Source organism: Staurois parvus, unplaced genomic scaffold (assembly GCF_062004578.1).
Source record: "Staurois parvus isolate SC_StPar_1 unplaced genomic scaffold, SC_StPar_1.0 ptg001061l, whole genome shotgun sequence".
NCBI lineage: Eukaryota > Metazoa > Chordata > Amphibia > Anura > Ranidae > Staurois > Staurois parvus.
Genome location: NW_028318857.1, coordinates 255,874 through 282,727, shown reverse-complemented (window position 1 = coordinate 282,727; position 26,854 = coordinate 255,874). Strand labels below are relative to the sequence as shown.

General features: G+C 47.7%; 1 protein-coding gene across 2 annotated transcripts in view; it reads left to right on the top strand.

The window, feature by feature from the left end:
• Positions 1–255: 255 nt before the first annotated feature.
• Positions 256–26,854, top strand: part of LOC149440665 (intersectin-2-like) — a 143,688-nt gene continuing 117,089 nt past the window's right edge. For both annotated transcript variants that reach the window (XM_089658270.1, XM_089658269.1), the window contains exon 1: positions 256–551. The gene's annotated coding sequence lies outside the window, so the exon portion shown is untranslated. The remainder of the gene's footprint in view (positions 552–26,854) is intronic.

The window sequence follows — 26,854 nt, the reverse complement described above, 5'->3', positions numbered from 1 at the left end:
TAACACAGTGTACAATACAGCACAGTGTACAATACAACACAATAGAGCACAGTGTACAATACAACACAATAGAGAGGAGTGTACAATACAATAGAGCACAATGTACAGCACAATATAACACAGTGTACAATACAACACAATAGAGCACAGTGTACAACACAATAGAGCACAGTGTACAATACAGCACAATACAGCACAGTGTACAATACAGCACAATACAGCACAGTGTACAATACAGCACAATACAGCACAATACAGCACAATACAGCACAGTGTACAGCACAATAGAGCACAGTGTTCAGCACTGAGCACACTGTGGGCTCCTCTCCTCCCCAGAACACACACACTGTACACACTATCAATCCTCCTGCAGGGTGGTGGGCTGTCGGTGCGGACAGATCTCAGGTGGGACTGGTGCTGAGAACAATGGTTTGGGGATCCTGCAATGTCTCCGGGACCGGGAGGTGATGGGCGCACACTGCGCAATGAGGACGCACACCCCCTGATGAGGACGCACACCCCCTGATGAGGACGCACACCCCCTGACAACGGTAAGTCTCTCTGTCATCGCGGTCTCTTATTATTCAGGATGTTGTGACATTCCATTGTGTGTTGACCCCGAGGGGCCCCAACGCCTGGAATGATACAGTGCTGGGGGCCCCGGGGCCACTGGATACCTAACAAAGACAACCAGAGCTGACCTCTATCGTGTGCGAAGCGTGTGCAGGTATCCCGGTCACCGAGGGGTTAATGGCGAGGGCTGAGCCGTGACAACTCCACATGTGTAACGCGGAAAGGTTGTCACTTTGTAGCCGCCGATTCTTCCGTCTGTGACCCGTCCCGAGACAAAGGACGACCGGCCGCTCCGGGTCCAGAAAGGTCAGAAATTTCCCACTTTCCAGTTTTTCTAGATAGACGGAACGTTCCGGGTGACTTTGTAAAGACTTTCGGTTATTTCTGTCCCTGGAAATGTCTGTTTTCGGTGGAGCAGGGAAGGGTTGGAGCAGGGGTGGACTGACTATTTGGAAAGTCGGGCACTGCCTGAGGGCCCGGGGTCAGTAGGGGGCCCCATGAGATGCCCCTGGTACCTTTTTCATAGGCTTTTTTGAGTTTGGGCAAGGACACAGGGGCCCCATGATCCCCTATTGCCCGGGGCCCCATGAGTTGTCAGTTCACTCCTGGGTTGGAGCCCCCGCCAGGTTTTGGTTGCTGTTTCCCAAATTAGGTGATTTACCCCCCCACAAAAGCTGGCCAAACACATGTAGATTTTCCGACGAGAATATTCATAAGAAAAGTCGTATGAAAATCCTTCAATGAACGGACGAACGTCCTTCAAAAGTCGTCTTTTGCTTTTAACGATCGATTTTATAACGAATGTCATTTCTGAACGATAACCGCATACACCGGCCAAGAATTTGTCAGATCGAGAAAAGTTTTCCTTCCTGCCCCTTCGAATTTTCCCGTCACCGCTGTCAGAAACCATCATCGACCACACTAACAATTAGAGAATCAAACGAATATTCTTGAATCCTAAATTCTCAAACAAAAATCTATACGTGAATGGTCAGCTTTAAGTCCAGTACACACAGTAAGAAAATTGGATGAACGATCGTCCGGTTTTCCTCGATGTTTCACAGCAGGTCGAAACTGAGGAGGGTACTAATTGTATGAAAATTAAAGGCTTTTTGTTGTTGTTTCTGATCATATTTATTGTTTCTGATCATATTTATTGTTTCTGATCCTGATTATTGTTTCTGATCAGGGGCGGACTGACCATTTGGAAATTTGGGCACTGCCTGAGGGCCCGGGGTCAGTAGGGGGCCCCATGAGATGCCCCTGGTACCTTTCATAGGCTTTTTTGAGTTTTGGCAAGGACATAGGGGCCCCATTATCCCCTTTTGCCTGGGGGCCCCATGAGTTGTCAGTCCACCCCTGTTTCTGATCATAATTATTGTTTCTGATCATGAATGGTCAGCTAAGTCCAGTACACACTGTAAGAAACTTGGATGAACGATCGTCCAGTTTTCCTCGATGTTTCGCAGCAGGTCGAAACTGAGGACGGTACTAATTGTATGAATTAAAGTCTTTTTTTTGTTGTTTATTGTTTTTGATCATATTTATTGATTCTGATCATGTTTATTGTTTCTGATCTTGTTTATTGATTCTGATCGTGTTTATTGTTTCTGATCCTGATTATTGTTTCTGATCATGATTATTGTTTCTGATCCTGATTATTGTTTCTGTTCATATTTATTGTTTCTGATCCTGATTATTGTTTCTGTTCATATTTATTGTTTCTGATCCTGATTATTGTTTCCGATCATATTTATTGTTTCTGTTCATATTTATTGTTTCTGATCCTGATTATTGTTTCCGATCATATTTATTGTTTCTGATCATATATATTGTTTCTGATCCTGATTATTGTTTCTGATCTTGTTTATTGTTTCTGATCCTGATTATTGTTTCTGATCTTGTTTATTGTTTCTGATCCTGATTATTGTTTCTGATCATATTTATTGTTTTTGATCATATATATTGTTTCTGATCATGATTATTGTTTCTGATCCTGATTATTGTTTCTGATCATATTTATTGTTTCTGATCCTGATTATTGTTTCTGATCATATTTATTGTTTCTGAACCTGATTATTGTTTCTGATCATATTTATTGTTTCTGATCCTGATTATTTTTTCTGATCAGGGGCGGACTGATCATTTGGAAATTTGGGCACTGCCCGAGGGCCCGGGGTCAGTAGGGGGCCCCATGAGATGCCCCTGGTACCTTTTTCATAGGCTTTTTTGAGTTTGGGCAAGGATACAGGGGCCCCATGATCCCCTATTGCCCGGGGGCCCCATGAATTTTCATTCCACCCCTGTTTATGATCATAATTATTGTTTCTGATCGTGTTTATTGTTTCTGATCATGAATGGTCAGCTTTAAGTCCAGTACACACTATAAGAAAATTGGATGAACGATCGTCCAGTTTTCCTCGATGTTTCGCAGCAGGTCGAAACTGAGGACGGTACTAATTGTATATTTATTGTTTCTGATCCTGATTATTGTTTCTGATCATATTTATTGTTTCTGATCATATTTATTGTTTCTGATCCTGATTATTGTTTCTGATCATATTTATTGTTTCTGATCCTGATTATTGTTTCTGATCTTGTTTATTGATTCTGATCCTGATTATTGTTTCTGATCATGTTTATTGTCTCTGATCTTGTTTATTGCTTCTGATCATGTTTATTGTTTCTGATCATTTTTATTGATTCTGATCATGTTTATTGTTTCTGATCATTTTTATTGATTCTGATCATGTTTATTGTTTCCGATAATGTTTATTGATTCTGATCATGCGCAGTCTTTTGTATCCGATTTTTCTCGCATGAAAACCGCACACATTAATTGAAAGCCATTAGTTCTGTTCTCGTACGAGAAAAATGTTTGAGTTTGTCCCTTCTGAAATGTTCGTTTTGGAAAGTCTGAATCGGGTGTCAAAAGTTGTGTACGCACTATACGAAAATCGAACGATCGTGCCTCGTATGGAAATTTTCTTCTGATTTTCTCATAGGCTCCATTCACACCTTCACGTCTGGTAAATGAGTGCAATATCACCCTGAATGGGAGTCACGTTGTTCATGGCACCCTAAACACAGCCAGCAAGTACACGCAACAAACGCGGCAAAATGTGCGGTAAAAAAATGCCGCAAAAAGCGACGCGAGTTGCTTTGGCCAATTTTTGTTGCACATAGGGCGACCCATTGAAATGGATGGTCTGCCCCATGTACACCATGCACAAGAAACAGGGCTGGAGTGGCTAAATGGTTAGCATTTCCACCTGGCAGCACTGGGGTTGTTGGTTCAAATCCCAACCACAGCACTACCTGCCTGGAGTTTGCATGTTCTCTCTGTGCCTGCGTGGGTCTCCTCCGGGTACTCCGGTTTCCTCCACACTCCAAAGACATGCTGGTAGGCAGGGGTGGACTGACAACTCATGGGGCCCCCGGGCAATAGGGGATCATGGGGCCCCTGTGTCCTTGCCCACACTCAAAGCACACCCAAAAAAGCCTATAAAAGGTACTAGGGGCATTTCATTGGGCCCCCTACTGACCCCGGGCCCTTGGGCAGTGCCCGAGTGTTTGAATGGGCAGTCCACCCCTGCTGGTAGGTTCAGTGGCTCCTGTCTAAATTGTCCCTAGTATGTGTATGTATGAATGTGAGTTAGGGACCTTATATTGTACGCTCCTCGGGGGCGGGGACTGATGTGAATGTACAATATATATGGAAAGCGCTGTGTAAATTGATGGTGCTATATAAGTACCTGAAATAAATAAATACGTAGCAAACGCTAGTTTCAAAAGATCTCTCTGACAAGTTTGGTGGAGTGGAGGGGGGGGGGGGGGGGAAACTTCTGACAATGCGTCTACTGCTGTTCTAACTCCCTCTATCAGTGACTACCGCAACCCTCACTTCCTGTACGTGTGTCACAGGGACCGGAAGTGAGGGAAAATCTCCCCAATAAAAGCCTGACAGAGAATCAAGACTTTCTCACATTATCCAAAACTAAAAAAAAAAAAAGTTTGGTTTTAAAATAAATGTTTGCAAAGGTTTCTTGTTATTTTTGGAGTGTGGAATATTTTAAAACCTTGTCGGCTTTTATTTTTTATTTTTTATTTTTGTCATCTGTGTCCCATCAGGGAGAATTCCCTTCACTTCCTTTTCAGGGAAACACAACAGGAAGTAAGATGAAATCTTCCAGAGTGGATAAAATCCCTACCTGAAAGATTTCCCCTCACTTCCTGTTCAGATGATAGCTCCGCATTTTTGGATTTCCCATCACTTCCTGTACTGGGGTCAGCAGGGCACAGGGTGTATGGTTCATGTGCAAGCAGTGGAAGGTATTGTGATGTCACTGGATGGCAGTGAGCTGATTGGCTGAATTCATAGGTCCCAATTTTTTCGAACCAAAGCCCTTCATCCCTCTTTCCTCCTCAGTCATCCCTCTTCTTAGTCTCATGCATCCCCCTCTATAGATAATTCTACTATTAGAGGGTTGTAAAGGATGAAGGATTTTTGACCTTCATGCATTCTAATACGTCCTGTCCTAGGGCTCTAATACTGCTCCTCCATACATACACTGCAGTGAGTCAATGTATCCGTGGACTATAGAGCACCTCCTCCATGTTATGTACATGGGAATAAGTGGAGGTGTTCTGTAGTCCCTTTCTAGGGTGATAATGCTGCTGCTCCATAGATACAATACAGAGAGTGAGTGTTTTGTTCTCAAGTGTCTTTGTGGACTAAAAAACACCTCCATTGTGTTATGTACATGAGAAGAATCGGAGGTGTTCTATAGTCCCTTCCTAGGGTGACAATGCTGCTGCTCCATGTATACAGTACAGTGAGTGAGTGTTTTTCCCAGGTGTCTTTGTGGATTACAAAACACCTCCCCCATGGTATGTACATGAGAATAAGTGGAGGTGTTCTATAGTCCCTTCCTGGGGTGACAATGCTGCTACTCCATAGATACGGTACAGTGAGTGAGTGTTTTTCCCAGGTGTCTTTGTGGATTACAAAACACCTCCCCCATGTTATGTACTTGAGAAGAAGTGGAGGTGTTCTGTAGTCCCTTCCTGGGGTGACAATGCTGCTGCTCCATAGATGCAGTACAGCAAGTGTTTTGTTCTCAAGTGTCTTTGTGGACTACAGAACACCTCCCCCATGTTATGTACATGAGAAGAAGTGAAGGTGTTCTATAGTTCCTTCCTGGGGTGACAATGCTGCTACTCCATAGCTACGGTACAGTGAGTGTTTTTTTTCCCCAAGTGTATTTGTGAACTACAGAACTCCCCCCATGTTATGTACATAAGAAGAAGTGGAGGTGTTCTATAGTCCCTTCCTGGGGTGACAACGTTGCTACTCCATAGATATGGTACAGTGAGTGTTTTTTTTTCCCCAAGTGTCTTTGTGAACTACAGAACTCCCCCCATGTTATGTACATAAGAAGTGGAGGTGTTCTATAGTCCCTGCCTGGCATGACAACGCTGCTGCTCCGTAGATAGCGAGTACAGCGAGTGAGTGTTACATTGCTCCCAGCTACGTTTGTGGATGACAGAATGCTTTCCCAATGTTCTGGACATGAAGAGAGGGGAAAGTGCTCTATAGCCCAGGGGCGGACTGACAGCTCATGGGGTCCCCCGGGCAATGGGGGATCATGGGGCCCCTGTGTCCTCACCCATACCCAAAAAAGCCTATGAAAAAGCCAATGAAAGGTAGCAGGGGCATCTCATGGGGCCTCCTACTGAACCCGGACCCTCGGGCAGTGCCTGAGTTTCCAAATGGTCAGTCCGCCCCTGCTATAGCCCCTCCCCGGGGAAAAGTTGGGGGTAAACAAACCAAAGTGCTTGTGGCTTTAACCAATCATTGTGCGCCATAGTTCTTCCCAATTCTTGGAACTCTGCGGCAGGGGGCGTGTCCTATGCCTACGTGTTCCCCCTCACCCGCAGCAGTGCTGCTCCTCCATAGATACAGTACAGTGGGTGAACATTACATTGTTCCCAGCTATCTCTGTGCACTACAGAACACCTCCCCCCTATGTTATGGACATGGGGGGGGGGTGTTCATAAATCTTGGAAAGAGTGTGACTGTTTGTTCTTCTGTCTCTCAGTAAGTCTGGGTCCATAGCGGGGGACAGGTCCTCTTTATGAGAGTCGATGGTTGTGGATTCCTGTTATTACATTCAGATCTCTTTGTTGTTACAATGTATCAAATAAATTGCTACAAAGGATTCTCAGTGATACTGCCATTGTCTCCTCCTGCAATAAATGAGCAATGTGAGGATTAAAAGTGCACCTGTCATGAGAAAAATGTATCTGAGCCGGCCCTTCCTCTGAAAATGCTCATATCCTGGCAGTGAATGTATTTGTGAAACACAGAGAGCCAAACGAATGTGAAATCCGGAAACAAATCCAAACTCCTCATCTGAATTCTCACTTTCAGGTCAGTGACTGGAGGCGGAAAAGTCGAAGCTTCATTGTGACAGCCAGGCAGCTAGCATTTCCAGAGGTTTAGGCTGAAGCTGCAAGTCTCAGTATTGGTGATTTTTTTTATGTAGTTGGTAGGGTTAGCATCTCTGTCAGTTTTTTTTTAATGTACAAGATTATAATTTTTTTAAATATTTTTCAATATTGATTGTGCAATATTATTTCAAAGATCGCTTTATAACCATAAATTTTGTGTAATTGTTTTGGCAAATTCAACTTTTTGTTCTTTTGTCATTCTTTACAAAAAATTTTAATTGTGTTTATTATTATTATTTTTACTACTATTTTGTTTATTTTTATTATTATTGTTATTTTATATTTATTATTATTATTACTTTTTTTATTATTGTTATTGTTGTTATTATTTTATATTTCTTATTATTATTATTATTTATTATGATTTGAAGTTAATGTTTTATTATTACTGCTATTATTTTTTTTTTTTTTATAGAAATTATAAATATTATGTGTGTGTGTGTCTGTCTGTCTGTCTGTCTGTCTGTATCTGTCTGTGTGTGGGTGTGTCTGTGTGTGTCTGTGTCTGTGTGTCTGTGTGTGTGTGTGTGTGTCTGTCTGGCTGTGTGTGTCTGTGTGTGTCTGTGTGTGGGTGTGTCTGTGTGTGTGTCTGTGTGTGTGTGTCTGTGTGGGTGTGTCTGTGGGTGTGTCTGTGTGTGTGTGTGTGTGTGTGTGTCTGTGTGGGTGTGTCTGTGGGTGTGTCTGTGGGTGTGGGTGTGTGTGTCTGTGTGTGTGTCTCTGTGTGTGTGTCTGTGGGTGTGTCTGTGGGTGTGTCTGTGGGTGTGGGTGTGTGTGTGTGTGTGGGTGTGTCTGTGTGTGTGTGTGTGTGTGTGTGTGTCTGTGTGTGTGTGTGTGTGTGTGTGTGTGTGTGTGTGTGTGTGGGTGTGTCTGTGTGTGTGTGTCTGTGTGTGTGTGTGTGTGTGTGTGTGTGTGGGTGTGGGTGTGTCTGTGTGTGTCTGTCTGGCTGTGTGTGTGTGTCTGTGTGTGTGTGTCTGTGGGTGTGTCTGTGGGTGTGTCTGTGGGTGGGTGTGTCTGTGGGTGTGTGTCTGTGGGTGTGTCTGTGGGTGTGTGGGTGTGTGTGTGTGTGTGTGTGTGTCTGTGGGTGTGTCTGTGTGTGTCTGTCTGTGTGTGTCTGTGTGTCTGTGTGTGTCTGTCTGTGTGTGTCTGTGTGTGTGTGTGTGTCTGTGGGTGTGTCTGTGTGTGTGTCTGTGGGTGTGTGTGTCTGTGGGTGTGGGTGTCTGTGGGTGTGTGTGTGTGTGTGTGTGTGTCTGTGGGTGTGTGTGTGTGTGTGTCTGTGTGTGTGTGTGTGTGTGTATGTGTGTGTGTGTCTGTGGGTGTGTCTGTGTGTGTGGGTGTGTCTGTGTGTGGGTGTGTCTGTGTGTGTCTGTCTGTGTGTGTCTGTGTGTGTGTGTGTGTGTGTGTCTGTGGGTGTGTCTGTGTGTGTGTCTGTGGGTGTCTGTGGGTGGGTGTGTCTGTGGGTGTGGGTGTGTCTGTGGGTGGGTGTGTGTGTCTGTGGGTGTGTCTGTGTTTGTGTGTGTCTGTCTGGCTGTGTGTGTCTGTGTGTCTGTGTGTGTGTGTGCCTGTCTGTGTGGGTGTGTGTCTGTCTGTGGGTGTGTCTGTCTGTCTGTGGGTGGGTGTGTGTGTCTGTCTGTGGGTGTGTCTGTCTGTGGGTGTGTCTGTCTGTCTGTGGGTGTGTGTGTCTGTCTGTCTGTCTGTGTGTGTCTGTCTGTGGGTGTGTCTGTGTGTGTGTCTGCGTGTCTGTCTGTCTGTGGGTGGGTGTGTGTGTGTGTCTGTGTCTGTCTGGCTGTGTGTGTGGGTCTGTCTGTGTGTCTGTCTGGCTGTGTCTGTGTGTGTGTCTGTCTGGCTGTGTGTCTGTCTGTGTGTGTGTGTGTGTCTGTCTGTCTGTGTGTCAGTCTGTGTGTGTGTGTGTGTCTGTGTGTCAGTCTGTGTGTCAGTCTGTGGGTCTGTCTGTCTGTGTGTCAGTCTGTGTGTCAGTCTGTGTGTGTGTGTCTGTCTGGCTGTGTGTGTCTGTGTGTCAGTCTGTGGGTCTGTCTGTCTGTGTGTCAGTCTGTGTGTCAGTCTGTGTGTGTGTCTGTCTGGCTGTGTGTGTCTGTGTGTCAGTCTGTGTCTCTATGTGTGTGTGTGTCTGTCTGGCTGTGTGTGTCTGTGTGTCAGTCTGTGTGTCTGTCTGTGTGTCTGTTTCTATGTGTGTGTGTGTCCCTGCTTGGTGTGTTTAGGGCAATCCATCCATGTCAATATTCTGCCCTGTGGACGTGGATCATGCAAAAATAGTTGAGGCATAATTTGTAAAGTCGCTCCGCACCAAACCGCATGGTACCGCGGTCCTGTGGGTCTGGAGAGGCAGTGCTTTTTCGTGTGGTGCAGGTAAACGTGCGGTTTGAGGAGCGTTCGTGCCCCACAGGAGGTGTGAATGAGCCTTGAAACCTTTTACTGTTTTCAATCCTGAACTTTACATTTTGGATGGGGCCGTAACATGAGGAAACGTGGCAGAAGTTGCGCACTGGGGATACTTTCTGGATACTTTCTGGAATAGTTCTTTTATACATTGATTGCTTTTCATGTATTTATTGTGTCTTATGAAAGCGTATGCTGGTTTATTTTATCCTGTGTTGTACTTGTGGCCCTGATGAAGGGAGTTCTGGACCCCGAAACGTGTTGGTTCTGTTAGAACGTTCAGTTTGATCTTACCTTGGAATAAATTTGTGTTTGGATTATTCATTTGAGGTGTGGCACCGCTCTCTCGGATCCATTTAGTCAGGTTTTTATTGCTGTCTGTGATATGTCTCCCTTACTTCCTGTCCTGGTGACACCCTGATGCACCCTGACATGCATGGTGTCACCAGGACAGGAAGTGAGAGGAAAGCCAAGACAGGATCTCGTTCTTTTCCAAGATATTCAAAACAAAAGAACAGCCAGTCACTTGTGAAGAATGTCAGATCCGAGGAGCTCAGTGTGGTTACATTGTGGCACGGCTCTTACAATACAGGAATACCTTTCTCTGAGGTTATTCTGTTACATTTGTCAGTGTGATGGAGTCGGGGGTTGGGCACAAGAACACAAAATGTTTTATGGTGTCAGTCCTGGGTGTGCATTGTTATGGAGAAGAGGAGAGGGGGGAGGTGTTCTGTCGTCCTCTCCTAGGGTGACAGCATTGGTACTCCATAGATACAGTACAGTCAGTGAGTGTTACATTGTACCCAGCTCTCTGTGTGGACTACAGAACAACTCCCCCTTGTTGTGGACATGAGGAGATGGGGTGAGGAATTCTATAGTGCTATCCTTGGATGGCAACACTGCTCCTTCGTAGATACAGTACAGTAAGGGAGTGTTACAATGTATCCAGCTATCTCAGTGGACTACAGAGCACCTCCCGCATGTTCTAGACATGAGAAGAGGGGGAGGTGTTCTGTAGCCCTTCCGTAGGATGACAACACTGCTCCTCCATAGATACAGTACAGTGAGTGAGCGAGTACCCAGCTATCTCTGGACTACAGAACAACTCCCACATAGTAGAGACATGAGGGGAGGGGCAAGGAGTTCCTAGGATGACAACACTGATCCATCTATACAGTACAATGAGTGTTACATTGTACCCAGTTAGCTCTGAACTACAGAACACCTCCCCCACATTGTGGACACAGAGAAGTGGAGGTGTTCTATAGTCCTGTCCTACAGTGACAACACTGCTCCTTCATAGATACTGTACAGTCAGTGAGTGTTACATTGTACCAAGCTCTGTGTGGACTACAGAACAACTCCCCCTAGACATGAGGAGAGGGGGTGAGGAATTCTGTAGTGCTGTCCAGGGATGACAACACTGCTCCTCCATCTATACAGTACAGTGAGTGTAACATTGTACCCAGCTATCTCAGTGGTCTACAGAGCACCTCCCCATGTTCTAGACATGAGAAGAGGGGGAGGTGTTCTATAGCCCTGCCCTAGGATGACAACACTGCTCCTTCATAGATACAGTACAGTAAGTGTTACATTGGACCCAGCTATCTCAGTGGTCTACAGAGTAACTCCCCCAATGGGCTAGAAGAGGGGGAGGTGTTCTGTAGTCCTGCCCTAGGGTGACAGCACTGCTACAGTGAGTGAGTGTTGCATCGTACCCAGCTATCTCTGTGGACTACATAACAACTTCCACATAGTAGGGACATGAGGGGAGGGGCAAGGAGTTCTATAGTCCTGCCCTAGGGTGACAACACTGCTCCTCCATCTATACAGTGAGCGAGTGTTACATTGTACCCAGCTAGCTCTGTGAACTACAGAACACCTCTGTAGTAGACATAGAGAAGTGGAGGTGTTCCATAGTCCTGTCCTAGGGTTTCAACACTGCTCCTCATTAGATACCGTACAATCAGCGAGTGTTACATTGTAGCTCTCTGTGTGGACTACAGAACAACTCCCCCATGTTGTGGGCTCCTTCAGTGGCAATAGACCCTCCAGCACACCCCAGCACCCCTCGCCATTACATACATTCAGTGCTGGAGGTGCCGGAACTGCGTTCCTCCGCGTTCCCCCGCAATCCCCCGTGTTCCCCCGCGTTCCGCCGCAATCCCCGTGTTCCCCCGCGTTCCCCCGTGTTCCCCCGCGTTCCCCCGCGTTCCCCCGTGTTCCCCCGCGTTCCCCCGTGTTCCCCCGCGTTCCCCCGCGTTCCCCCGCGTTCCCCCGTGTTCCCCCGCGTTCCCCCGTGTTCCCCCGCGTTCCCTCAGATTCCACATGATGCAAACCAACATTCTATTATCGCCCGTTACATTGATGATTCGGAGTCGCTCGGCTGATCTCGGGCCGCAGAACATTCTGGCGTGACCAGCCCGACGGAAAGCTGCCGCTGCCCCTTTAAGCCTCTGCTGCGGGCATTGTCTGCGAGACATTGATAGGGGAGCGCGTCGTTCTCTGGCGGCCTCGTGTTACAGGAAAACAATGCGGATTGTTACAGTATACACAAGGCAGCTGCTACACTATCCAGAGCCGCAGAAGAGGGAAGCGGACGCACCCTTCACCGCCGCGCACCTCCTGTCTGCAGACATAGACACCCCTCCAGGAAAGGGTTAATGGGCGCCTCAGCAGCAAGACAGCCCAGAGAGCTTCCTATTGGCTGGAGACAGAAAGACTAATGCAGGCCATAGACGGGTCGAAAACCGGACGTTTTTTATAAAAAAAAACCCAGAAAAATCGGTCATTCGATCGGCCGACATTACCACCAACGGTAAAAAAAAAAAAAAAAAAATCGGCCGATTTTTGTCCCGTCTACGGCCGGCATTTAATTACTTCTGTCCCTGCAGAGAGCTCCGCTATTATATTTTACATGCAAAGTCTTGCAGTTGCAACAATGTATCCATTTGTGTCCATTTCGGATACAGATGTTTTTATTCAGATACAAATAGATACATTGTTGCAACCGCAAGACTTTTTATATACAATGCAATAGCGGACTGGAATTCTTCCTCTTCTTCTTTTTCTTCTTCTTGCATGTCACGGCTCATGCGCAGTATTTTTATCCATAAAACGAGCGGCCAATTTGCCCATCATTGCCGGGAAAATCGGCCGATCGTCAAAATCGGCCGCAAATTCTCCAACTTGACAGATAAAAAAAATTTGCAAAAACCATTTCCTCAATCTCCCCTCCCCCAGTGATCAGACTGTACATTGTAACTTTGTAGAAGGAGGAGGAGGCATTTCCTCAGTCTCCCCTCCACCAGTGATCAGACTGTACATTGTAACTTTGTAGAAGGAGGAGGAGGCATTTCCTCAGTCTCCCCTCCACCAGTGATCAGACTGTACATTGTAACTTTGTAGAAGGAGGAGGAGGCATTTCTTCAGTCTCCCCTCCACCAGTGATCAGACTGTACATTGTAACTTTGTAGAAGGAGGAGGAGGCATCTCCTCAGTCTCCCCTCCCCCAGTGATCAGACTGTACAGGGTAACTTTGTAGAAGGAGGAGGAAGCATTTCCTCAGTCTCCCCTCCCCCAGTGATCAGACTGTACATTGTAACTTTGTAGAAGGAGGACGAGGCATTTCCTCAGTCTCCCCTCCCCCAGTGATCAGACTGTACATTGTAACTTTGTAGAAGGAGGAGGAGGCATTTCCTCAGTCTCCCCTCCACCAGTGATCAGACTGTACATTGTAACTTTGTAGAAGGAGGAGGAGGCATTTCTTCAGTCTCCCCTCCACCAGTGATCAGACTGTACATTGTAACTTTGTAGAAGGAGGAGGAGGCATCTCCTCAGTCTCCCCTCCCCCAGTGATCAGACTGTACAGGGTAACTTTGTAGAAGGAGGAGGAAGCATTTCCTCAGTCTCCCCTCCCCCAGTGATCAGACTGTACATTGTAACTTTGTAGAAGGAGGACGAGGCATTTCCTCAGTCTCCCCTCCCCCAGTGATCACACTTTGTAACTTTGTAGAAAATCACAAGGTGAGAGGCTGCAGCAGGGGGCTGATCTGTGTCAGACATTTGTGAACACAGCCAAGAACTGCACAGACATCAGAATTTCCATGATGGTGTCATCTCTGAGCCGACATCTCAGTCCATGAAATAGATGGTGACCCTGGATGATACCTGAACAAAGATGGAGCCGTCCTTGTGGAGGGAAAAGCAGATGAGAGCATTGTCAGGGGGAGTCCTGTGGTCTGTGGGGGAGGTAATCAATACCTGGAGGGGCGACACTGACACATTGATGATCAGAAGATGGGATGTTGGGCTGTCCTGGTTGATATCTCATTGGGATGTGCGCAGTTTTCGCTATAAATGGGTGCCGCCATTTTCCTGGGATATTTGTGGCGTCTCTTCGTAGTGATAGATCCGGCCGGAAGGTGAAGGACACTCCTGGAGGGAGAAGTAAAGCGATCCCGCTATTATCTGCTGGCGGCCTGTGACTCCGGAGATGACGGCTCCGCCTCCATGAACCTCCGACGGGAACGGCGCCATAATTACCTTGTCACAGTTTTATTTCCCATCTTCCTCCGCTATGTACTTATCCCATTCTCCTCCGGCAGAGAACTGCGATTATTCATACGGGCGCGCCGCGCTTACCTTTCAGAGGGTTGTCAGCAAAAGAATGGTTCTGATTGGTCGGTTCAGTGCCAGGGCATGTTGTACTGGCATCCACAGGGGGGGATGCCAACATGCCTCCTCCGAGCTCTTTAATTGGTTCGGCACTACAAAAACTAAACACAAAAAATAAAGGAGGAGGAAAGCGAATGAAGGAAAGCGAATGAAGGAAAGGGAATGAAGGAAAGGGAATGACGGAAAGCGAATGAAGGAAAAAAAATTATTGAACTACGAAAACTAAAAACACAAAAAATAAAAAGAGGAGGGAAGCGAATGAAGGAAAAAAAATAATTGAAGTTAAAGTAAACTATAGGCAAAACTTTTTCTCTTTCTAGGGGGGTTCTAACCCTTGTCAGGTTTCTTGCCATCTTTGTGTCCCCATTGGGGAGATCTCCCTTCACTTCCTGTCCCATAGCCACAACAGGAAGTGAAAGGAAATCCTTCCAAAGAGAGGGTCTTCTTCAGACGGCTGCCTCTTCTGGGTTCCAGCAGCCCAGCCCCCGAGGAGACATGTAGCTCCACCCCCTTGGCTGCTCTGTAAATGGGCTCCCGCAGCCTCCTGGGAAATGTGACACTCTGCACATTTTGCCTCTCTTTTTTTTTTTTCTTTTTCCTGCCTAAATTTACTAAGACTGGAGCAGCTGTGCATGGCGACCTATCAGGTTCCAGCCTTCTCTTTCAAAGCCTAGCTGAGCAAGTGGCAGATAGAAGTTGATTGGTTGCCATGTCAGGTGCTCCAGTTTCAGTAAATTCCCCCCCCCCCCCAATGGCCTCGTCTGTGACCTTTGACCCCCTGATCTTGACACGGATTCTGACAGTAACCTAGATCAGTGGTCTCCAAAGTGTGGCCTGGGGGCAGGATGTGGCCCTTTGCTTGCTTTTATGTGGCCCTTGGGGCATTATTCCCCTGACTGTCAGCAACAGTGGGGCGTAGTTCCTGCCTCTGACACAAGGACACTATTCCTCCCACTGACTCCAATGATGGGGAACTATACCTCCTATGACACCAGCGATGGGGCACTATTCCTCCCACTGACACCAATGATGGGGCACTATTCCTCCCACTGACACCAATGATGGGGCACTATTCCTCCCACTGACATCAATGATGGGGCACTATTCCTCCCACTGACACCAGTGATGGGGCACTATTCCTCCCACTGACACCAATGATGGGGCACTATTCCTCCCACTGACACCAATGATGGGACACTATTCCTCCCACTGACACCAATGATGGGACACTATTCCTCCCACTGACATCAATGATAGGGAACTATTCCTCCCACTGACACCAATGATGGGGCACTATTCCTCCCACTGACACCAATGATGGGGCACTATTCCTCTCGCTGATACCAATGATGAGGCACTATTCCTCCCACTGATACCAATGATGGGGCACTATTCCTCCCACTGACACCAATGATGGGGCACTATTCCTCTCGCTGATACCAATGATGGGGCACTATTCCTCCCACTGACACCAATGATGGGGCACTATTCCTCCCACTGACACCAATGATGGGGCACTATTCCTCCCACTGACACCAATGATGGGGCACTATTCCTCCCACTGACACCAATGATGGGGCACTATTCCTCCCACTGACATCAATGATGGGGCACTATTCCTCCCACTGACACCAGTGATGGGGCACTATTCCTCCCACTGACACCAATGATGGGGCACTATTCCTCCCACTGACACCAATGATGGGACACTATTCCTCCCACTGACACCAATGATGGGACACTATTCCTCCCACTGACATCAATGATAGGGAACTATTCCTCCCACTGACACCAATGATGGGGCACTATTCCTCCCACTGACACCAATGATGGGGCACTATTCCTCTCGCTGATACCAATGATGGGGCACTATTCCTCCCACTGACACCAATGATGGGGCACTATTCCTCCCACTGACACCAATGATGGGGCACTATTCCTCCCACTGACACCAATGATGGGGCACTATTCCTCCCACTGACACCAATGATGGGGCACTATTCCTCTCGCTGATACCAATGATGGGGCACTATTCCTCCCACTGACACCAATGATGGGGCACTATTCCTCCCACTGATACCAATGATGGGGCACTATTCCTCCCACTGACACCAATGATGGGGCACTATTCCTCCCACTGACACCAATGATGGGGCACTATTCCTCCCACTGACACCAATGATGGGACACTATTCCTCCCACTGACACCAATGATGGGGCACTATTCCTCCCACTGATACCAATGATGGGGCACTATTCCTCCCACTGACACTGATGATGGGGCACTATTCCTCCCACTGACACCAATGATGGGACACTATTCCTCCCACTGACACCAATGATGGGGCACTATTCCTCCCACTGACACCAATGATGGGGCACTATTCCTCCCACTGATACCAATGATGGGGCACTATTCCTCCCACTGACACCAATGATGGGGCACTATTCCTCCCACTGATACCAATGATGGGGCACTATTCCTCCCACTGACACCAATGATGGGGCACTATTCCTCCCACTGACACCAATGATGGGGCACTATTCCTCCCACTGACACCAATGATGGGGCACTATTCCTCCCACTGACACCAATGATGGGGCACTATTCCTCCCACTGATACCAATGATGGGGCACTATTCCTCCCACTGACACCAATGATGGGGCACTATTCCTCCCACTGACACCAATGATGGGGCACTATTCCTCCCACTGACACCAATGATGGGACACTATTCCTCACACTGACACCAATGATGGGGCACTATTCCTCCCACTGATACCAATGATGGGGCACTATTCCTCCCACTGACACTGATGATGGGGCACTATTCCTCCCACTGACACCAATGATGGGACACTATTCCTCCCACTGACACCAATGATGGGGCACTATTCCTCCCACTGACACCAATGATGGGGCACTATTCCTCTCGCTGATACCAATTATGGGGCACTATTCCTCCCACTGACACCAATGATGGGGCACTATTCCTCCCACTGATACCAATTATGGGGCACTATTCCTCCCACTGACACCAATGATGGGGCACTATTCCTCCCACTGACACCAATGATGGGGCACTATTCCTCCCACTGACACCAATGATGGGGCACTATTCCTCGCTCTGACACCAATGATGGGGCACTATTCCCTTTTATTATTTGTTTGAATGTTTATTTAGATTTATACAAATGTAAACGGTCCGACAACTGACTGGAGGACCCGATCTGACAATCCAGAAACCTCTATGGTCCGCCAGGTGTCACTGACACCCACCAGCATCCAATCCGATCCTGTATGCCAAAAACATTGGGCGGATTGGATGACAGTCGGGTGGAAACATACAGGCGGTCCATTTCCATCTGATTGCCCCATAGCAGCACGCAGACCTGTCATCCATCTGCTTTCTCAGCAAGGATCAGCAGAGAGATCCCTCGCTGAGCAAATGGATCCTCTGGCGGGTCCGCACCGTCTGTAAGGGGCCTTGGACACAATCTCCTTCCTGCATGGAATGTCAACAGGATGCTTATAATATAGAGTCATGGACAAAAATTTTGTCCCCCCCCCCCCCAGCATTTCTGTCAGATAACGCACCACGTCACCCAGAAAATTGTTGCAATTACAAATGTTTCGGCATTCTTGTGTTTATTTCTTTTATTTGTATCGGTGACACAAAAAAAAGCGAAGAAACAAAAAGCCAAATCTGACACATTCCACCCAAAACCCCAAAAATGGACCGGACAAAATTATTGGCACCCTCAATGTAATATTTGGTCGCACAGCCCTTGGAAAAAATAACTGAAATCAATGGCTTCCTGTCACCATCAATGAGTTTCTTCCACCTCTCTACTGGAATTTTGGAGCGCTCTTCTTTCTCCAACTGCTCCGGGTCTCTCAGATTGGAAGGGTTCCATTTCCCAGCTGATGTTCTGAGATCTCTCCACAGGAGCTCTATGGGATGGAGATCTGGATTAATTGCTGGCCAGTTCAGTCCTCTCCAGCACTTTGTCTGAAACCATTTCTGGGGGCTTTATGAAGTGTGCTTTGGGTCATTGTCCAGCTGGAAGACCCATGACCTCTGACGGAGACCCAACTTTCTGACACCGGACCCTACATTGCACCCCAGAATTCTTTGGTAGTCCTCCGATTTCATAATGCCATCCACACGGTCAAGACATCCAGTGCCTGAAGCAGCAAAGCAACCCCAAACCATCAGTGACCCCCCACCATGTGTGACTGGAGGGATTGGATTCTTTTCTTTAAAGGCCTCATTGCTTTTTCTGAAGACAGCAGAATGATGGGCTTTACCAGTGAAGTCCTCCTGGGTCTCCTACCATATTTCTGTGTCAGCAATGGGGTCCTCCTGGGTCTCCTACCATATTTCTGTGTCAGCAGTGGGGTCCTCCTGGGTCTCCTACCATATTTCTGTGTCATCAGTGGGGTCCTCCTGGGTCTCCTACCATATTTCTGTGTCAGCAGTGGGGTTCTCCTGGGTCTCCTACCATATTTCTGTGTCAGCAGTGGGGTCCTCTTGGGTCTCCTACCATATTTCTGTGTCAGCAGTGGGGTCCTCCTGGGTCTCCTACCATATTTCTGTGCCAGCAGTGGGGTCCTCCTGGGTCTCCTACCATATTTCTGTGTCAGCAGTGGGGTCCTCCTGGGTCTCCTACCATATTTCTGTGTCAGCAATGGGGTCCTCCTGGGTCTCCTACCATATTTCTGTGTCAGCGGTGGGGTCCTCCTGGGTCTCCTACCATATTTCTGTGTCAGCAGTGGGGTCCTCCTGGGTCTCCTACCATATTTCTGTGTCAGCAATGGGGTCCTCCTGGGTCTCCTACCATATTTCTGTGTCAGCAGTGGGGTCCTCCTGGGTCTCCTACCATATTTCTGTGTCAGCGGTGGGGTCCTCCTGGGTCTCCTACCATATTTCTGTGTCAGCAGTGGGGTCCTCCTGGGTCTCCTACCATATTTCTGTGTCAGCGGTGGGGTCCTCCTGGGTCTCCTACCATATTTCTGTGTCAGCGGTGGGGTCCTCCTGGGTCTCCTACCATATTTCTGTGTCAGCGGTGGGGTCCTCCTGGGTCTCCTACCATATTTCTGTGTCAGCAGTGGGGTCTTCCTGGGTCTCCTACCATATTTCTGTGTCAGCGGTGGGGTCCTCCTGGGTCTTTCACCATATTTCTGTGTCAGCAGTGGGGTCCTCCTGGGTCTCCCACCATATTTCTGTGCTAGCAGTGGGGTCTTCCTGGGTCTCCTCCCATATTTCTGTGCTAGCAGTGGGGTCTTCCTGGGTCTCCTCCCATATTTCTGTGTCAGCAGTGGGGTCCTCCTGGGTGTCCTGCCATATTTCTGTGTCAGCAGTGGGGTCCTCCTGGGTCTCCTACCATATTTCTGTGTCAGCAGTGGGGTCCTCCTGGGTCTCCCACCATAGCGTCCCTTTTCATTCAGATGGTGACGTATAGTGTGAGCTGACACAGTTGTACCCGGTACCTGAAGGTCAGCTTGGATTTGTCTGGAAGTTGATGGAGGTTCTTTATCCACCATTCCAACAAACCTTTGTTGCAATCTTTGATGATTTTTTCTCCTTTGTCCACGTCCAGGGAGATCAGCTACAGTGCCGTGGGCTGTAAACTTCTTGACAATGTTGTGCACAGTGGACACAGGAACATTAAGATCTCTGGAGATGGATGTGTAACCTTGAGATTGTCCATGCTTTTCCACAATTCCTGTTCTCCAATCCTCCGACAATTCTTTGCTGCTCTTTCTCTCCTCCATGCTCCATGTGGCACACAGAGACACCCAACAGAAAGGTGGAGGCCATTTTTCTCCATTTTAGCTGGTTTCCGATGTGATTTCTATATAGTCAGCACCTGGTCATGGATATGGGGGAGCTTAGTTACAAATTACAGGAGCATCACAAATTCAGAATGCAATTATTTCTTACAATTTTGAGTAGGTGCCAATAATTTTGTCCAGTCCATTTTGGGGGTTTTGCGTGGAATGTGTCAGATTTGGCTTTCTGTTTCTCCATTTTTTTGCGGCATTAAATACAAACCAAAGAAATAAACATGAGAATGCCGAGACATTTGTCATTGCATCAATTTTCTGAGCCAAGTGGTGAGTTATCTGACAGAAATTCTGGGAATGGGAGGGCAATATTTTTGGCCGTGACTGTACAAAGTTTCAAAATATATGACGTCATCTAGCCATAGAAGATCGATATTAAAGGCCCCTTTCACATGGAGTATGTAGCCGCTGTGTGTCCAAATTATTATTATTATTATACAGGATTTATATAGCACCAACGAGGGACGGACTGACCATTTGGAAACTCGGGCACTGCCTGAGGGCCCGGGGTCAGTAGGGGGCCCCATGAGATGCCCCCGATACCTTTTTCATAGGCTTATTTGAGTTTGGGCAAGGACACAGGGGCCCCATGATCCCCTATTGCCCGGGGGCCCCATGAGTTATCAGTCCGCCCCTGGCGCCAACAGTTTGCTCGGCGCTTTACAATATAACGGGAGACAATACAGCAACAATACAGTTCAATACAAGAGGGTTAGGAGGGCCCTGATCCTGGGAGCTTACAATCTAAGAGGGAGGGGCTAGTGGTACAAAAGGTAGTAACTTTGGGGGATGGACTGGTAGGAGGAATAGAAGAATCCATTATTAGCTGAAGAGAGAGGTTTTCAGAGATCGCCTAAAAGTGAGCAGAGCAGGCGATAGTCTGATATATTGGGGTAGAGAGTTCCAGAGGATGGGGGAAGCTCTGGAGAAATCCAGCACTTTAGTGCACCTGGGAGGGACGGGTGCAGCATCTTGTTTCTTCCGGGCACACTAAAATGTAGGGATCATTGGACCCACAGGGACTAGATGTCCTGTTTGCAAGAGCACCTTATATCCATTGCTTCTTGATAAAAGCTGATATGTGCTCAGGAACCCCCGGAGATGATTGGCTCATCTCCAGGAGCCTGTGATGTCACCATTCACGGCTATACTATTCAACTGCAGTATTCCATCCTCTGTACTGACCCTTTAATAAGTCCTTTTCAAGGATCATTGACTGTTCAAAGGGACATTTGTGGAATGCGGTAACAAGTCAAAAGTAATCATGACATGAGAAATGGGGGCTCTTCATTTGGCCATTGGTAAGATTTTAGCGTCCTCTTCGGTCCGGCGCTGTGCGGTGAAGCGGAGGGAGTCCGGTGGCTCTGCCTACGTCCCCGGATTGTAGGACTCAGCATGGAACGTTTAGCATAGACCGCTGCGGGCTTTTTTCACATCGGAGCTAACTGGGCCGTGAAAATTACCTTCTCGGCCATCAGCGTGTTCAGGAAACTTTGTCTGATGAAGTTTTGTGTTTAGGAAATAGAGAGTCAGATGAGAGATTAGGAGGTGAAAATACAGAAAACTGTAAAAGCTGAACGCTAGTTAAACAGCTCAACACAAAGAGGTAACATACAGTATCCCCCAGAAGTGAGTCCCCCCTCCCCCAGATTGTATACAATGTGTATATATATATATATACATACATACATACATACATACACACACAGTATCCCCCAGGAGTGAGTCCCCCCTCCCCCAGATTGTATACAATGTGTATATATATATATATATATATATACATACATACATACATACATAAACACACAGTATCTCCCAGAAGTGAGTCCCCCTCCCCTGGACTGTATACAATGTGTATATATATATCCCCCTCACATTTGTGTCAATATTTGATTCTCTCTTTTCATGTGACAACACTGAAGAAATGACACTTTGCTACAATTTGACGTAGTCAGTGTACAGCTTGTATAACATGGAAATTTGCTGTCCCCTCAAAATAACTCAACACACCGCCATTCATGTCTAAACCGCTGGCAACAAAAGTGAGTCCACCCCTAAGTGACAAGGTCCAAATTGGGCCCAATTTGCCATTTTCCCTCCCCGGGGTCATGTGACTCGTTAGTGTTACAAGGTCTCAGGTGTGAATGGGGAGTGGGTGGGTTACTTTTGGTGTTATCGCTCTCACTCTCTCATACTGGTCACTGGAAGTTCAACATGGCACCTCATGGCAAAGAACTCTCTGAGGGTCTGAAAAAAAGAATTGTTGCTCTACATAAAGATGGCCGAGGCTATAAGAAGATTGCCAAGACCCTGAAACTGAGCTGCAGCACGGTGGCCAAGACCATACAGCAATGTAACAGGACAGGTTCCCCTCAGAACAGGCCTCGCCATGGTCCACCAAAGAAGTTGAGTGCACGTGCTCAGCGTCATATCCAGAGGTTGTCTTTGGGAAATAGACATGTGAGTGCTGCCAGCATTGCTGCCGAGGGTGAAGGGGTGGGGGGGTCAGCCTGTCAGTGCTCAGACCATATGCCACACACTGCATCACATTGGTCTGCATGGCTGTCGACCCAGAAGGAAGCCTCTTCTAAAGATGATGCACAAGAAAGTCCGCAGTTTGCTGAAGACAAGCAGACTAAGGACATGGAGTACTGGAACCACGTCCTGTGGTCTGATGACACCAAGATCAACTGATTTGGTTCAGATGGTGTCAAGCGTGTGTGTCAGCAACCAAATGAGGAGTACAAAGACAAGTGTGTCTTGCCTACAGTCAAGCATGGTGGTGGGAGTGTCATGGTCTGGGGCCCTATGGTGGTGGAAGTGTCATGGTCTGGGGCCCCATGGTGGTGGAAGTGTCATGGTCTGGGGCCCCATGGTGCTGGGACTGTCATGGTCTGGGGCTGCATGAGTGCTGCCAGCACTGGGGGGGCTACAGTTCATTGAGGGAACCATGAATGCCAACATGTACTGTGACATACTGAAGCAGAGCATGATCCCCTCCCTTCAGAGACTGGGCCGCAGGGCAGTATTCCAACATAACGACCCCAAACACACCTCCAAGACCACCACTGCCTTGCTAAAGAAGCTGAGGGTAAAGGTGATGGACTGGCCAAGCATATCTCCAGACCTAAACCCTATTAAGCATCTGTGGGGCATCCTCAAAACGGAAGGTGGAGAAGCTCAAGGTCTCTAACATCCACCAGCTCCGTGATGTCGCTATGGAGGAGTGGAAGACGGAAGGTGGAGGAGTGCAAGGTCTCTAACATCCACCAGTTCTGTGATGTCGTCATGGAGGAGTGGAAGAGGACTCCAGTGGCAACCTTTGTGACCTCCATGCCCAAGAGGGTTAAGGCAGTGCTGGAAAATAATGGCGGCCACACAAAATATTGACACTTTGGGCCCAATTTGGACCTTGTCACTTAGGGGTGGAGTCACTTTTGTTGCCAGCAGTTTAGACATTAATGGCGGTGTGTTGAGTTATTTTGAGGGGACAGCAAATTTTGGCATTTATATTGAAAATCTGACTGATCATGCCAAAAGACCTAATTTAAGGAGAGTGATGATATGAAGCCATTTATTATCACATTGTTGTTTGACTCATTTTTAAATCATAATGATACCAGAAATCACCCAAATGGCCCGGATCAAAAGTTTCCCTCCCCTGGAATGTTCGGCCTTGGTACAGACACACAAGGTGACACACACGGGTTACAATGGCAATTAAAGGGTCATTTCCCACATCTTTGGCTTTTTAAATTGCAATTATTGTCTGTGTATAAATAGTCAATGAATTTGTTAGCTCTCATGTGGATGCACTGAGCAGGCTAGATACTAAGCCATGGGGAGCAGAAAAGAACTGTCAAAAGACCTGTGTAATAAGGTAATGGAACTTTATAAAGATGGAAAAGAATATAAAAAGGATGGAACAGGAAGGGGCCATCCCCAAACTGTTGCCACAAAGTTGGGAGCATGAAACTTTGCCTTAAGAGTTCCATTCACTGGAACTAGGAGGCCAAGTTCAACCCCTGAAAATCAACCCCACACCATAATCCCCCCTCCACCAAACTTTACACTTAGCACAATACAGTAAGACAAGTACTGTTCTCCTGGCAGCCGCCAAACCCAGACATGTCCATCGGATTGCCAGACAGAGAAGCGTGACTGGTCTCTCCAGAGAACACGTCTCCTCTGCTCTAGAGTCCAGTGGCGGCGTGCTTTACACCACGGCATCCGACGCTTTGCATTGCACTTGGTGATGGAAGGCTTGGATGCAGCTGCTCGGCCATGGAAACCCATTCCATGAAGCTCTCTACGCACTGTTGTTGGGCTCATCTGAAGGCCACACCAAGTTTGGAGGTCTTTAGCTATTGACTCTGCAGACAGTTGGTGACTTCTGCGCACTGTGCGCTTCAGCATGCGCTGACCCCGCTCTGTCATGTGACGTGGCCTACCACTTGGTGGCTGAGTTGCTGTTGTTCCCAGTTGCTTCCACTTTGTTATAATCCCACTAACAGTTGAGCGTGGAATATTTAGTAGCCAGGAAATGTCACGGATGGACTTATTGCCCAGGTGGCCACCTATCACGGGACCACGCTTGGAGTCACTGAGCTCCTGAGAGCGACCCATTCTTTCACCAATGTTTGTAGAAACAGTCTGCATGCCTAGGGGCCTGATTGTATACACCTGTGTCCATGGAGGGGATTGGAACACCTGAATCACATGATATGGAGGGGATTGGAACACCTGAATCACATGATTGGGAGGGCGGGGCCAATACTTTTAACGAAATAGTGTATGCGGTATCGCTGTGAATGCCAGGATTAGGAGAACTTCATTTGCAGGTTTTCTTTGATGGTGGGTCATGGTAACGGCAAGAAATATACATCTAAATAAAGAGATATCCATCACTGCCAATCAGAGCCCCTATTCATCCTTATAAAACGCGGTATAATCCATCTGGATACACCAAGTAGTTGCGATGATATGTAACACATGACAAAGTTGCAAAACTGCGATCGTGCAATCAGATGTGTGTTACCTTTGTCATTGTGGGGTTAACGTGGCGTGTTTATTATGACCTTTGTATGCACAGGACCTGTGTCATTCCAGTTCAGGACTTTTACGCAGAGGCGTCCCTAGGGTTGGTGTCACTCGGTGCGGTAACACTTGGTGACACCCCTTCCCACGATCCACACAGGACTCCGAACCATTATGCTCAATCCGCAGATCCGATCCATCCTACGGGGATCGTCGGCATGCAACCTATGCGGGGTGACACCAAACCCGCTCCAAGAAAAAGGTAAGTTGCAAAGAAAGCTGACAATCCCCGCAGGATGGATCGGATCCATCCTGCGGGGATCGTCGGCTTTCTTTACAACTTACCTTTTTCTTGGAGCGGGTCCGGTGTCACCCAGTGTGGTCGGTGTCACCCGGTGCAGACAGCACCCCCCCCGCACCTGCCTCGGGACGCCACTGCTTTTACGGGACTTCTTTTTTTTAGCTGGTCCTTTTTGCTCCATTGTTTCCTGTTGGATACATTGTTTGGGGATCATTTGAAATGATTTTCCCTGTTTGTTGGATCTTTCTGTGCCCCCTGTATACAGATTGTTTGCCCTCTTATCAAGGAAATGATCTTGGTGTCTATGAAGGATTAGGCAGGTTTTCTGGAGATCATGGAGTGTTGTGTTTGTGAGGATCAAGCTGTCATCTCCGGATACAAAGGGCCTTGATTGTCATCATTGAACCCCCCTCCCGGGGGAACCTCCATCCACCCCACCCCCATGTGTCACTCGCTGTGCCATGTGGTCACAGATTATCCGCACGCTTTGCTGACAATGGGGTTAATGTCATTCCCCAAATCAGGCTTGTATTTAGCTAAAGGGAGGAAAAAGCGCGGCGTCCCTGTAGGGTTCAGCACACGGGTGGCGGGAAATGTTTTCTATACGGCGACTCTACCTGCACAGCCTGTTCCCCTCTTTGTCCCGGAGTACATTCATAAGAGGTGCTAGATCCCCCATTATTAACCCCTTCAGGCCACCTCTACTGTATGTGGCCCATTAAGGCCGGCCAAACACGGGTCGATTTCTGAACGATATTTAGTTCGAAAATCGGACCTAAGAATAATTGGCTGTTAGTGGGGCAATGGCACCGGCAGATTTTCGTGGTTCTTCTCCATTTCTTTTATCAAGCATGCTGGAAAATTCATAAAAAACAACCGATTTTCGAAATCATTGGTGGCACCATCGGATTACAGAACGAACGACGTTTTCAATCAAAAAAATTATTCGGAATTCGACCTGTGCATGGTCTGCTTGACCTCTTGGATCCGGCCGAACGCAAATGTGCGGCCACCCAGCGTCCAGGCCTAGACGCCAAGTGGCCGCACATTTGCGGTCAATTAAAAAAAAACATGTGCCGAGAGCACTCCCAGCACACATGTCTGGTACTCACGGAAAGGTCCCGATCTCCTCTTTCGATCGGGACCTTTCCCGATCATGTGACCGCCGTGACGGCGTGTCATGCGGTCACATGACCCTAAACCCCGGCTTCTGAAACCCTTAAAGGGCTGGAAGGCTCCGGCAACAAGGGGTTAAGTGGGCAGAGCAACTTTACTGTGATGTGACTGCTGTGAGAGCCAACGCAGTTCGATGTTTACACCTCCATTCGTTAGGGTTTATAGCAGACCTACCCTCAACTCCTCCCCCCCCCCCATATTTCATCTTTCCTCCAGTCTCCATTTTTTTTTTACCTGCACCGCCATCTTTAAAAAGGATCAGAATACAATGATCACTGCTGACAGCTATAGCCGCTGGCAGTGATCGGGCAAAAGCACCCAATGGGCCGCT